The sequence below is a fragment of the Triticum dicoccoides genome, chromosome 6B (assembly GCF_002162155.2).
Source record: "Triticum dicoccoides isolate Atlit2015 ecotype Zavitan chromosome 6B, WEW_v2.0, whole genome shotgun sequence".
In the NCBI taxonomy this organism is placed as follows: Eukaryota; Viridiplantae; Streptophyta; class Magnoliopsida; order Poales; family Poaceae; genus Triticum; species Triticum dicoccoides.
Genome location: NC_041391.1, coordinates 415434863 through 415448660, shown reverse-complemented (window position 1 = coordinate 415448660; position 13798 = coordinate 415434863).

Sequence of the window (13798 nt, the reverse complement as noted above, 5' to 3'; positions counted from 1 at the left end):
ACGCAGGGGCGGAGCTCGTCGAACACTAGACCCTCGCAGTGACAAAAAAACTGCACATTTAAATCAAAAGATGAGTTTCATAGCAATATTGTTTTTTCCGTCAACCTAACTAAATATTTACAATAGGACGAGCGGGTTAGGGGTTCCTCGGTGTCGATAGAACCCTAAATAGAAAGTATCATCAGTGCAAGATACATGAGGCGCTCGACGTTGAACACTAGATCCACATCCCACAAGTGACGTCGGCGCCCGGCGTCCCACAACAATAGTTCGGGTGGCCGATGACGGTCGAACACCTTGGCAGATTTGTCTGGCAGCCTCTGCGATGAGGATTAAAGCCAAGTTTCTAAATATCAAACAACCAAACCGACTTGAATCTGTTTGGGTGTTTCAAGTTTCAACACTTAGTTTTCAATCGTCATCTCAGAGGCTGCCACACAAATTCGCGATGGTGTTCGACCGCCATCGACGCCGAGAACTGTTGCTGCAGGACGCAGGACCCCTGTGTCACTTGTGGGACGTGGATGTTGTGTTTGACACCGACGACCACATGTATCTCGCACTAACGATACTTGCTATTTAAGGTACCATCGACACCAAGGAACCCCCTAACCTGCTCGTCCCCGGGTAAACTAAATTAGCATGCATTCAATAAGCAAAACTACATCATTTCTTGCGTCCGTACATCGTCGAATATTATCACTAATACATCTCAAATAGTATCATACATATAGCATCGCTAATACATCTAGAACTGTAGCGAATGACGGGTATCGGCACGGGCGGTGGACACCCAAAGAGAAGGAACCATCACAGGATCATAGCTCCAATGAGATCCCTGAAGAACCTGCCAGGTATTGTCCAACCTGCCCTCCAACGCAACCATGTAGCGACGGACGTGCTCGTCCTCCTTGCTGACACGGTGATGTACCACCTCCATGGTGTACGAAAGCCTCGGCACCGTCACTGGCCACGATCGCCACCAAACAAGGTTCGGGTCAACGACGGGCTGACTCCTCACCAACCTGCGCCCCCCGGAAGGTAGAACCTCCCAGTACCAGCCCGGCGGAGCCCAGTCTCGGACATGACCCCTCTGATCAAGCAGGCCTCCTTCACCGAGTCGACGGCGAGTATGCGAGATAGTGATCGTCGACGTCGAAGCGGGAATAAATGCTTGAACTAAAAAAATAAAAACAAACTTCACATGTTCAAAATAAACTAGAAACTTAACCTAAAGTGAACTAAACTAAACCTAAACTAAACTAACTAAACTAAACCTAAACTAAACTAACTAAACTAAACCAGAACTTGACTTAAACTAAACTAAACTAAACCTAAAGTAAACTAACTAAACTAAACAAAACCTAAACTAAATTATACTAAACCTAATTAAACTAAATCTAAAAAATAGAAAAAAAATGAAAATTCCTCACCTTGGAGCGGTCGGGGCGGCGAGGCGGCGCGTCGAGGCGGTCCGGCGGGGCGGCCGGGGCGGGGCAGGGTGGGGCGGGCCGGCGCAGAGGGGCGGGGCGGAGCGGCGACGTGGCCCGGGGCGACGCGGAGAGGAGGGCGGCCGGGGCGGGGCGGCGACGTGGGGGGCATCCTGGGCGGGCGGTGGCGAGGGGGGCGACCGGGACGGGGCGGAGGCACAGGGTTGGGATGAGTGGAGAGGGAGAGAGAGGGGTAGGGCGCAAGGGCGTTTTGATACATATATGGCTAGGCTCTTTGCTGTCCGCTAGCTGATGGCAAAGAGCCTAGCTAACGGACGTTAGAATGGCCACTTTCTTTGCTGTCTGCTAGCGGACGTCAAAGTTTCTTTGCCATCAGCTAGCGGACGGCAAAGAAAGTGGCCGTTAGCTGCCGGTTCTATGCCGTTGAGCTGACGGCAACCACTTTCTTTGCCGTTAGCTTCTTCTTTGCCGTCAAGTTTCTTCTAGCCGATGGCAAAGACCCTCTTTGCCATCAGCGAGCTGACAGCAAAGAAACGGCTCACGACAAAGTTCCTGATTCTAGTAGTGGTAGTACCAGAACAGAAGATATTAAGGAGGCAGCAAAACCAAACAAAATAGCTTTGGTATATATAGAGAACTTATTCTGGTGAACCCATGTAAAATATTAGTTGTATTTTACTGCAAAGTACATAATAAAACCAAGTTCCAAACATATGACCATGTACCATGGCTAATGTATTGTCTATTTCTTCACATTGTATTGACAGCTAAGGTAAAAAGACAAAGTTTATAATACGGTAAGCATAGTATGACATCATTCATATTACAAAACAACTGAGAACAGACAAACATGCAATTGTAATGTTGTGTGGGCAAGTCCAGCATGGAACTAGATTACAGATCAAGATCAAAGGAACATCACTCCTCTCTTTTAAACCTTGTAAGGTGCAATGATACGCTAAGACAATTGTGTATAAAATTGAAAATAGCAATAGACATTGGCTGCAAACCATGCAGTTCAATGCACAAGTCAGAGTAAGTAGTAGTTAAAAGGCATGAGGATTAAGGACTTACAACAGCAACTTTGACTGGTGTAGTCATGCCCTTCGTCTTGCTAGTGTGACAGTCCTTGAAGATTTCCACAACATTTGGTTCAGGTACTTTTTGGTCCTTGCGGGCTTTCCTCTGCATTTGGAACAAGTCAATATATATCTGATAATATGGTACATCAAAAAGAGTGAAACAATAGCTAATTACAAGAGCCTCGTAGTGTGCAATATAGCTACGAGATCCTGTCGTTTGTTGGAAGTTCACTTTCGTACGGTTGGCCTTGTTCTTTGAACAGTTCACCTACAAGAAGATAGATTTGTGAGGCACATGCGTAAATAGGAGTTCAACATGTGATCTGATAACATATATATAATGTACCTGATACTTTGGATCAGACCAGTGTTTAACGAGGCCTCTTCAGTCTTCATGTGATGTATATTTCACTAGAGATGTTTGGGCAAGTTCACTGCTAGCCTTGCCTTGAAAGTGATTTTCCTCAAGTTATGCCGATACTGTCGTAGAGCAGACTTGAAAACATGGGTGCAAGCTTGTCTGGTTGCATCATCTTGGCTATCCAACTTGAACCTCATCTATTAAAAATTATGGGAGTCTCATTATCAGCAACCTAGAAAGTATGGGACATAGCAAGACGATATTACTAGTTTCCATACATGTCGGTGTACTAAAGTTTGGGCCCTTTAGCACCCCATACTTGTGTACGGGCAGTCATAGCCATACCCGCAACGAGGCCTGGAGAGGGCGATCAAGGATAAAAACAAGATCATTAGAGAAGCGGCCAAGCCAGAGACCAGAGAGCGGAAGACGAGCTGGACCCCCGGCAAGATCCTTGCCGGGACGGCTTGCGAGACCCCGGCAAGATCCTTGCCGGGACGACTTACATAGCACTAACAAGAGCACCACCCTTGAGGTTGAGAGCTCTGACACCATCGACGATGTTAAGGCCAAGACCCTTGTCGAGGATGTCTGCGAGGCCCGGCAAGATCCTTGCCCGGGACATCAGCAAGACCGTGGCAAGACTCCGCCACACCATCACCACTCCAGCACAATTGCCGGCCTGCCAGCCTAGCAAGCACCTGCGTGGTGGCATGCAGATCTTCGTGAAGATCCTGTCACCTCTCTAGTGCAGCAGCTGGCCAGCCAACTTGGCACTGCATGCCTCGTCGGCATGGACGCGTGTCAAGACGGGGCGGGGCGGCGATGGACGAGACGGGTTCTACTCCTGTCGCCCGATAAAGCTGAAAGGCACGTAAGCAGCGCATTTACTGCGTTTGTCCTAAGACGCCAGTGATAAACATAGACATTGTAGCTACTTTACACCTCCTGTGCACCACTGTGGCATCCCCTTTGACATATAAAAGGAGGCCCAAGGCATACCGGAGGAGGATTCAGACTTTTGAACCTCTCGGCCAAGCGTGCATGCGTAGCAGCTAGCCGAAGCTCAAGAACACATAATATACACCCAAGCAGGACTAGGGTTTTACACTTCTCAGCGGCCCGAACCTGGGTAAAAATCTGTCGTGTTGATCATTAGATCCGCTCTTTGCACCACCCCTCTTCCCTGCCAAACTGTAGAAGGGATCCACGTGACCCCGTAGGTGTCGTTCTCGCCGACATCTTTGGCGCACCAGGCGGGGGCTGATAGTTCTGCAAGCCCGATCTAGCGGTTAGCACGTAGTTTTCTTGATCACCATGGCTCCCAAGAAGAAGGGGATCACGGTGATCGGTTCCTCTGGAGCCGAACCACCCATACCAGCGCGGATGGGCGACGGGGTAGTCGCGGATTGTGGCGGAGGTGCGGATCACGACCATCCACGACACTCCGGCAACCGAAGCCAGGCAAGCGACATTGTTCGTGCCCAAGATGACGAGCCGCATGCCGCGGGCTCCAAGGGTGGAGCCGTGCTGCCTACGGGCGGCGGGGCGACATCCAAGACACCCTCGCCAGCGCCCGTGCCATGGTCTTCCTAGGCCGTGCACGATGAGCAGCGCCGCGACGTTGGTGACCCCGGGCGCCGCCGCAGGAAGAGCCCTCTGCATCATTCTCGAGATGCGCAGGGCTGACATGCACACCAAGATGCTGGTCAAGAGGCGGTGGTTGCACTTGCTCCTGCCACTAGAGCCCCCGAGGGGAAGAAGATTGGCAAGACCTCAATCGCCGGCAAGGCTTCTGGCCCTGGCCAAGCCTCTTGCACCCACTCCGGCAAACGTGCCTCCTTGGAGTGCTTCATTCTAGTTGAGGATGTGCCAGAGAGCTCCACCGGCACGAGCAAGAAATCCGGGGCTGCACCACCGGAGACCAAGAAGGTGCCCCTCAAGGAGGATGGCACGGGTGGAGCTTTCACTATAAGCTCCACCCTCGACATCAAATAGGAAAGCGCACTCGTCGCCTTCCTGCGGGCAAATGTCGATGTGTTTGCATGGCAAGCATCTGACATCCCTGGCATTCCCAGGGAGGTGATTGAGCACCACCTTGCTGTCTGTCCTCATGCGTGGCCCGTCAAGAAGAAGGCCAGGAAGCAAGATTTGGAGCGGCAAGAGTTCATCATCGAGGAGATTAGGAAGTTGGAAGCGTCAGGCTTGGTCAGAGGAGTGCTCCACTCGACATGGTTGGCCAATCCGGTGGTGGTGTGCAAGGCAAATGGGAAATGAAGGCTGCGCATTGATTATACAGATATCAATAAAGCCTTCCCAAAGGATCCCTTCCATTTTCCGCGCATTGACCAGATCGTGGACTCCACTACCGGGTGCGAGCTGCTGTCGTTCCTTGACGCCTATTCAGGATACCACCAAATCTTTATGACGAAGGAAGACGAAGAGAAGACCGCCTTTATCACCCCATGTGGTACGTATTGTTTTATACGAATGCCTTTCGGGTTGAAAAGTGCTGGTTTGACATTTGCAAGAGCGGTTCAGATTGATTTTGAGCCCCAACTCTGTAGAAATATGGAAGCTTACATGGATGACATAGTGTTCAAAACCAAGGACAGGGCAACACTGGTGCAAGATTTGGAAGAAACATTTGCAAATTTGCGCAAGATCAACTTCAAGATCAACCCTGAGAAGTGTGTGTTTGGTGTCCCATCCAGCAAACTTCTCGGGTTCTTTGTGTCTCAATGAGGGATCGAGGCAAACCTCGACAAGATCAAGGCAATTGAGCAGATTGAAGCACCAAGACGAGTCAAAGATGTGCATCAGCTTGCTGGCTGCATTGCCGCTTTGAGTAGGTTCATCTCCAAATCTGCTGAGCTCGCCCTCCCCGTTTTCAAGATTTTGAAAAAGGCAGGGCCAATGAAATGGATCCCGGAGGCTGAGGCAGCGTTGTAGGATTTGAAGAGGTACCTCTCCTCTACGCCAATACTAGTTGCGCCTAAACCGCAAGAGCCATTGCTGCTGTATTTAGCGGAAATGAATCAAGTGGTTAGCGGTGTGCTAGTGGCGCAGAGGGAAGTTGATGAAGAGGCAGTGGCAGTAGCAGGACTGTCGGGTGATGAGCCAGAGCTCCCCCGGCAGGGTCTGGTGCCGGCAAGGCAGGACCCCCAGTAGAGTTTGGCCCCGGCAAGGCAGGATTTGCACAAGTAAACAAAGTGATACAGAGGAAGAAGATGATGCAGCACCCAGTTTACTTTGTCAGCTCCCTCTTGCAGGGGTCTAGATCAAGATACTCTAGTGTGCAGAAGTTGCTCTTCGGCATCCTTATGGCCTCGAGGAAGCTGTGTCATTATATTCAAGCACATGAGATCACTGTCATCACTCGCTTCCCGTTGCAACGGATCTTGCACAACCCAGATGCAATAGGAAGGATTGTGGAATGGGCGTTGGAACTGTTAAGCTTTGGTCTTAGGTTTGAAAGCACTTCGACAATCTAGAGCAGGGTCTTAGCGGAGTTCATTGCATAATGACCTCAATGCCTGATGAAGAAATTCAAGAGACCACTCTCCCGACAAGGAGACAAGCCGCAACTGGATTATGTACTTTGATGGGGCTTTCTCGCTTCAAGGCGCCGGTGCTGGTGTGCTACTTGTTGCGCTCACCGGAGAGCACCTCAAGTACGTAGTCCAAATTCACTTTCCCGAGGAGAGATTGACGAACAACACCGCAGAGTATGAGGGGCTGCTTGCTGGTCTCAGGATGACGGCAGACCTTGGGATCAGAAAGTTGATCGTCCATGGGGATTCACAACTTGTAGTCAAGAAAGTGAACAAGGATTATCAGAGCCCACTGATGGAAGCTTATGTAGATGAAGTGAGGAAGTTGTAAGAGCGTTTTGACGGTCTACAAGCAGAGCATGTTCCTCGAGCAGAGAGCAACATTGCCGACGACCTGTCAAAACATGCTTCCCAGAAGTTACCTGTGGAACCAGGGACCTGAAAGGGCTAGTTATCGACTAGAGGGGGGGTGAACAGGCGATTTTTATGAAAGTCTTCAAAACATGGGAGTTTCGAAGACAAACAATAAAAATAACACTATTCGAATGCAGCGGAAGGTAGACTACACTAGACAAGTCGTAGTCAAGTATTCAATATAGTGAAAGCACGATGACTAATAGTAGCTAGGTAGTAAAGATCAGGATGGAAGATAGTATGAAGCCAATCAGAACAGATAGTCACACAGTGAAGTCAAACAGATAATGCAAGCAGGCAATGACTTCATGAAGCAAACTGTAAGTAAAGAGAGGTAAGAGATAGAACCAGTGGCGTCACAGGGACAGGGATTTGTTTGACCAGTTCCAGTTGCTGTGACAACTGTACATCTAGTTAGGGAGGCTGAGATTCAACTCAGAAGACCGCGTCTTCACCTTAGTCCCCTTGAGCTAAGGACACCTAGTCCCCGCCCAATCATTTTGGTAAGTCTTCAAGGTAGACTTCCGAACCTTCACAGACTTCGTTCACCGGCAATCCACAATGGCTCTTGGATGCTCAGAATGCGACGCCTAACTGGCTGGAGGATTCACAGTCCTCAAGTGTAACAAGTCTTCAGATCACGCTGACAGAAAGACTTCAGTGATGCCAAACACTCTTTGGGCTCTGGGTGGTTTGGGCTTTGTCCTCACAAGGATTCTCTCTTGAAAGCTTCGGCGGTGGGTTGCTCTCAAACGACAAAAGCCGTGTACTAACTCTGAGCAGCCACCAATTTATGGTGTAGGGGTGGGCTATTTATAGACACTGGGCAACCCGACCGGATATGTCTGAAATGACCCTGGGTCACTAAGGAACTGACATTTGTTGCAACGGTCAGATTTCAAACACACGTGGCAGCTTGACTTGGGCTACAAGTAAAGCTGACCTATCCGACATAGGATAAGATTTGCTCTCATTGTCTTCGCTCGAAGACATAGGATTTGGTTTGAGCATCACTTCAGTCACTCTGACTTTTTTCACTTGGACCCCACTTAACAGTGTGGTGGTTCCTATGACTCAACAAAGAAGAAAAGGAGAGAACGAAACAACTAAGTCTTCACACTTCGTAGTCTTCACTAAATGTCTTCTCATGTCATAGTCTTCAATGTGAATATCTTCGCAGACCACCATTGTCTTCAATGTCTTCACACATTTTTAGGGGTCATCTCCGGTAGGTAAACCGAATCAAGGAGGGACTACTACCTGTGTTATCCTGCAATTCTCACAAACACATTAGTCCCTCAACCAGGTTTGTCGTCAATACTCCAAAACCAACTAGGGGTGGCACTAGATGCACTTACAATCTCCCCCTTTTTGGTGATTGATGACAAACTGGTTGAAGTTTTCAACGGGGATAAAAGTATGTGAAATTGTAAGGATTAGGATATTGTCTTCATAGATGGCAAAAAGGCTCCTCCTGAAGATGTGCATATAAATGTTTTGCGTTGGAATGCAAATTCACATGGCATGTTGTACTTGTGGAGATCCTCTTCACCGTATGAAGACAATACATCATGCATGAACAGATATATAGGAATGATGGCATGCACAATGAAAAATGGACGTCTGCGGAATGAGTTCATGCGGGATTTATCATCGCATATGCGGAATTTATCGTTGCATCACACAGAATAGCAGAAAAAGTAGCAGATGGCCATCAAGTTTAAGTGTTACAACTCAAAGAACCAAATGTAAAAAAACGAGAGTTGTAAGCACTAGGCAAAAGTATAGCAACCACCCATCAGGACCCGCTTGAAGACTATCAACCTATGCTTCTCCCCCTTTTGTCAGTAAGGACCAAAAAGGTTTGAAGACATAGGCTCTACTCATTCCCATGAGGAGAAGGTGAAGCAGCAGGGTCGTCGTTGAGGTTTGGTGGTGTAGAAGAACTCGGTGCAGTGTTGATACACGCTGATGTCAGCGGTCATGAAGTAGCATCATCGGCTTCATCAACAACTCTGGCATTTACTATGGCTGTGGACGAAGAGTACTCTCAATATTCAAGAGACAGGGTTCGATGTAAAACATCATTCCTAGGAGGAGTGGAGTCAAACTTGAATCTTTCGTTGAAGCCATCGTCTTGAAGATCGGCTTCAGCACTGAGCAGTGTCAAACCCTTCCAAGTCCTTCGACAGGTTTCGTGAGCGACAAAGGCATTCTTGGTGGCAAGATTGCGAATGCGATTGATATCCACCATTAGGCTTTGCATTTGTCGCTTCTGCCAGTAATGATGCTTATCTTGCTTCTGATGCAAAGCCACAAGAAGCTCGCGATCATTGAGCACACAGGAGCGTTTGCGGGTTCTTGGAGCAATGATGCTTTCTGTGGCTTCAGTACGTGCACGGCGAGTGTTGTCGGCCAGTGGATAAACACGAGAAGCAACCTAAACACCTTCAACATGCTGGGAAAAGATTTGACGATCTATATTGTGAAGATATAGGGCTTCCTTGGCAGGCTCTGGATAAATAGCTTCAATGGACATATCAACCTCTGGTAAAAATATGAGATGGTTACGAGCAGAGGGCTGATAGTCAATTGCAGAGTGGAGCTTGATCAGACGCATGATCCAAGGAGCATAGAACTTCAGACCAAAAATGTCAGACCCAGATGCAGCAAACTGGCGAATGAAGAAATCTTGAGTATTGAAGCTTTTGCCATTGAGTATGTAGAAGACCAATGTCTTCATTGCACCTTCAAGCTTTGTTGAGGAGGAATGTCCCTTGGTCGGCCATAGAGTCCGCCGAATGATATGATAGATAGTGCGGGGCAGATACTCTAGGTCTTCAACAAGGAATTCCTTGGGATACTCAGGATCCAGGGGCAGTGGCTTCATCATACTAAGCATCTGGCTCATGTTGGGCTCAGGCTTATGAAAGATGCTCTGCAATGCATCGCGGTGAAGCTGACAACGAGGTTCATACAGTTCGCCTGGAGTGGAGAGGCCGGTAAGCTCAATGAGATCAAAGGCTTTGGCTTCATGATGAACGTTGCCCGTCATCCACTCAAGGACCCATGCCATTGTATCCCTGTTGTAGCCACGAATGTGGAGGGTTGCATAGAATTGCAGGAGAAGCTCTTCATTCCAATGTTCCTTGTCAGTGACAAACTCCAGAAGGCCAGTATCATGAAAGCAGTCTAGGGCTTCTTCAAGACAGGGCAGACCAGCAATGGCTTCAGTGTCCAGACGCATATGAGGAAATATGCGCTCCAGATTGTATAGAATGCAGGAGTAGTAGCTGCGCTGCTGGTAGCTCCAGAACCGATCTGATGAGATTATTGGCTTGGGATATGGGTTCTTGCCAGAATCGAAGAAGGTGTTGTGTGCAATGAAGCCGTTGACATTGAATGAGCCTGGTGCCGATGCAGTACCTGGGAACCTTTGCAGCCTTGGTTTTGGCTTCTGAACCTGAGGCCTGTGCTCCACATGATAGTCAAATTGAGGACCAGGAGCAGGCGGAGGAATCAGAATTTGCCATCTGACAGGAACAAGCTCGCCTTGGTAGAATGCATGCTCAATTGTGTGGGGCCTTGGAGGCGGAACAGGAGCAGTGACATTTGCAGAGGCTTCAGGCTGCACATTCGTTGCAGGTGCAGCATTGGCTTCATTCACATTGTTAACTTGAGGCGCCACATTGTCTTCAGTCATGACAACATCATTGACTTCAGTGACGATGTTGGTGGCAGCCTCAGTATTCTCAACCTCCACTTGAGGAGCTGGAGGGTCGGGCACAGATACGTTCTCCTCGAGAACAACTTCTTGGGCGGTAGGGGGAGTAACAACAAGCTCTTCTTGTCTTTCTTCGGCTGATGCAGCCGGAATCTCTTCAGAAGCATTAGCTTCGGACACAGGAACCGTCACAGAAGGATTGTCTTCAGGAAACACTTGACGTGCCACTGAGCTGGATTGGTGTGAATCCTCTTCTAAGATGGTTGTCATCGAGACCGATGGCCTCTGGCCTTTGCGAAGCTGTTGATACACAGGCGATGCTTTTGGGGATGGTGTGGTCTCCATGTAATTGTCATCATTGACAATTGGACTAGGACCTTGCGTTGGTGAAGGACGGGGTGTACTTGGTGAATCTTGAACTGGGGTTGCTGGTCGGGGGCGATCAGCCCATGAGGCATCTTGTGAGATTGGCGTTAGAGGACGACCAGTACTGATGGTTTCACTGTTCGTGCGAACAGGCGATGATACCGTGTGGCGCTGGATCTGAGGAAGGACTTCATCATCTTCTACATTGTCTTGGGGACCAACGACTTCAGTCGCGATGGGGTCAACAACTGGAACCTCTTGAGCTTCAGGAGCCTCTGTGGAAGCAGGCTCATGAACAATCAATCGACGCTCTTGATTTGCAGATGGAGGGGGAGCAAAAGCAATGGGTTTGACAACAAGGGGCTCTTTGGGAGCAGCCCGATCTCTCTTCTTGGTCTTCCTCTTCTTGAGGGGTGGTGCATCATCTGTGGTGTTCTTGGTTTTGCACTTTCTGGCTTCGGCTTTAGCTGCCTTTGTTTTCTGCAGTTCTGAAGCCACTGTGGAGACCTTAGGCTTCGAGCCCGTCATGCTGGCTGGGAAGACAATGTGAGGTTCTTCCTACTGTGGAGCTTCAGTTTGGGCCACATTGTGCTTCTTCTTGTGCTTGGCAGCCATCTTGGGGTCAATACCAGGACGCCCAAGCGCCTTGCGCTTTTCAGCTTCGTGTAAGCCTGAACACACTTGGCAGCCAGAGTTTTCATGCGTTCTCTTGAGCCTTTGGCTTCCTCACATTTCTTGCGAAACGCCTCCTTGAGGTCATTGAGCATCACCTTGAATTTCTGGACATCAGCCACACTCAGCTTGGCTACATGCTTCTTCAACTGTTCCTTTTCAAAATCAATCTTGTGCTTCAGTTCAACGATTCGCTGAGCCAGAGCCAGCTTAGGAGCAATGGCGCCTTGAAAGGAGACGCTGATGCCAATGGGGAGTTGAAGATCATCAAAGCTGAGGTCTTGATTGTCGAACCATTCATCAATGAAGCTGTGCAAGATGTTCACATCGAAGAGGGGCAGATCATTGAAGATCTCCGCCTCTTGCTTGCTCTTAATCAGCTGCTCAAGGGCATCATTGCCAAATTCTTCATCTGAAGACAAATCAATGGCTTCAAATTCGTTCCTCAGAACGGCAGCAGGTGTCAGTGCTTGACTCAGTCGCTGAACAGGTTTCTTCTGTGGCTTCTCACGCCTCTTGGAGATGCGAGAGATATCTTTAGAGGTGTTACTGGGAGCAGGAGGGGAAGTTGCCAATGGCTTCACTCGCGAAGCTTTTGGAGCAACAGATGACTTTGAAGCTTAGGCTTATTTTGCTTCTGCGGCTTTGGAGTAGGAGCTAGAGCTTCATCAGTGTCAGCATCATCATCAGAATGATCCACTTTGGCACCTTGGACATTAATGTGGGTGATGAGGCCATCAAGGTTGTAGAAGTGACCAATCCTGTTCTGATTGGCTTCGCGGGTGCCATCGTCTCGAGGTGAGGAAGGACCAGGGTTGAAGTCGAGCCCTAGAGCCTTCTTGTTCTTCGCAGCTGAATCTTTGGCATACTAGTAGTTGCGCTTGAACAGATGGTCTTCATGGCACCACAACAGAGAAGAAGGATCAGCGTTCTCTGGCTGCGGTCAGCGAATCATGCACGAATAGAATTCTCGTTGGATGGCTTCAGGAAGGGACTGGGGTTGAAGATTTTTGTACACAATATCTCCCCAGGGTCCCTTGATGGCATTTTTCTCTGCATATTCTTCAGTGACGAAGTGGTATTTGAACCACTCTTCTGCCCAATATCTTCGAATCCAGTGTATTCGATTCTTGTGGCCGGTATAGGTTTCCTCAGGGTCTGTTTTGTACAGCTCGCGCAAATCTGGAGGCAAATCCTTGGAAGTGTTACCACTGCGCTATCTTCCTCCCTTTCATGCTGACTTTTCAGTTGCCATGAAGTTTAAACTGAAGGGCTTCAGTACGTGCAATGGCTTCAAACGGCTGGTCAGACAAGAACTGGCTTCAGGTGAATTGATGTGACTCTGCAAGAATTCTGCAAACGAATGCAGACTATGAGAACCAAGGGATTCTCCCACGGACATGTACCTGTGACAGCATTAGAGGTGCGAGGGAAGGGGAAGAGGTCATACGCATTCTCAGAAGATTTTGAAGATAAATCAGTTTGAAGAGATTGACCTCACAATGCGAAGACATTCACTTATTTGATGAGAGTTGGTTCCAGAGTTGTACAAATCCAAGAATAAGTACAAGTGAGGAATTTAACTTGTAAAGAAGCATAAGTGAATAGAATAGACAGAATATGAGATGCAGAATGAGATAGATTCAAGTTTGGAGATCTAGAAACCAATTTTGGTAAAGACGGATGAATCTATCAGATCAAAAAGACGGTAAAAAGTGAACTTTAATTACCACACGAAGAACTGCTAGATGGAGCGAAGGTGGAAGCCACGCAGTTCAATCTCCCGTGCCCTAACTTGGCGACGGAAGACACCTACGGTAACGGCGGAGAAGACAAGGTCCGCGGCCGGCGTGAGGACGACGTCGAGGAAGTCGCGGCAGCTAAGCGCTTCGTCATCAGTGTCGTCGAGAGCTAGCGAAGATGCCAGGGTTTGCAAGAGGTGGCGAGGAGGAAGAAGAATTTTTGACTGAGACGTGACGGGTATTTATAAGGACATCGACGGCACAACGCAATTACGCAGGTGCCCCTGGCGGTTCACATCTGACGGACACGTGGCAAGCATGCAACACCTTGGGAGTTGTTCCATGTTCCCACGCACGCCTGGATTGTCGGGGTGCTCGTTCCGAATTCTCCGGGTTTCAGGCAAATAGGATAAAGCATTAAAAACAGATATA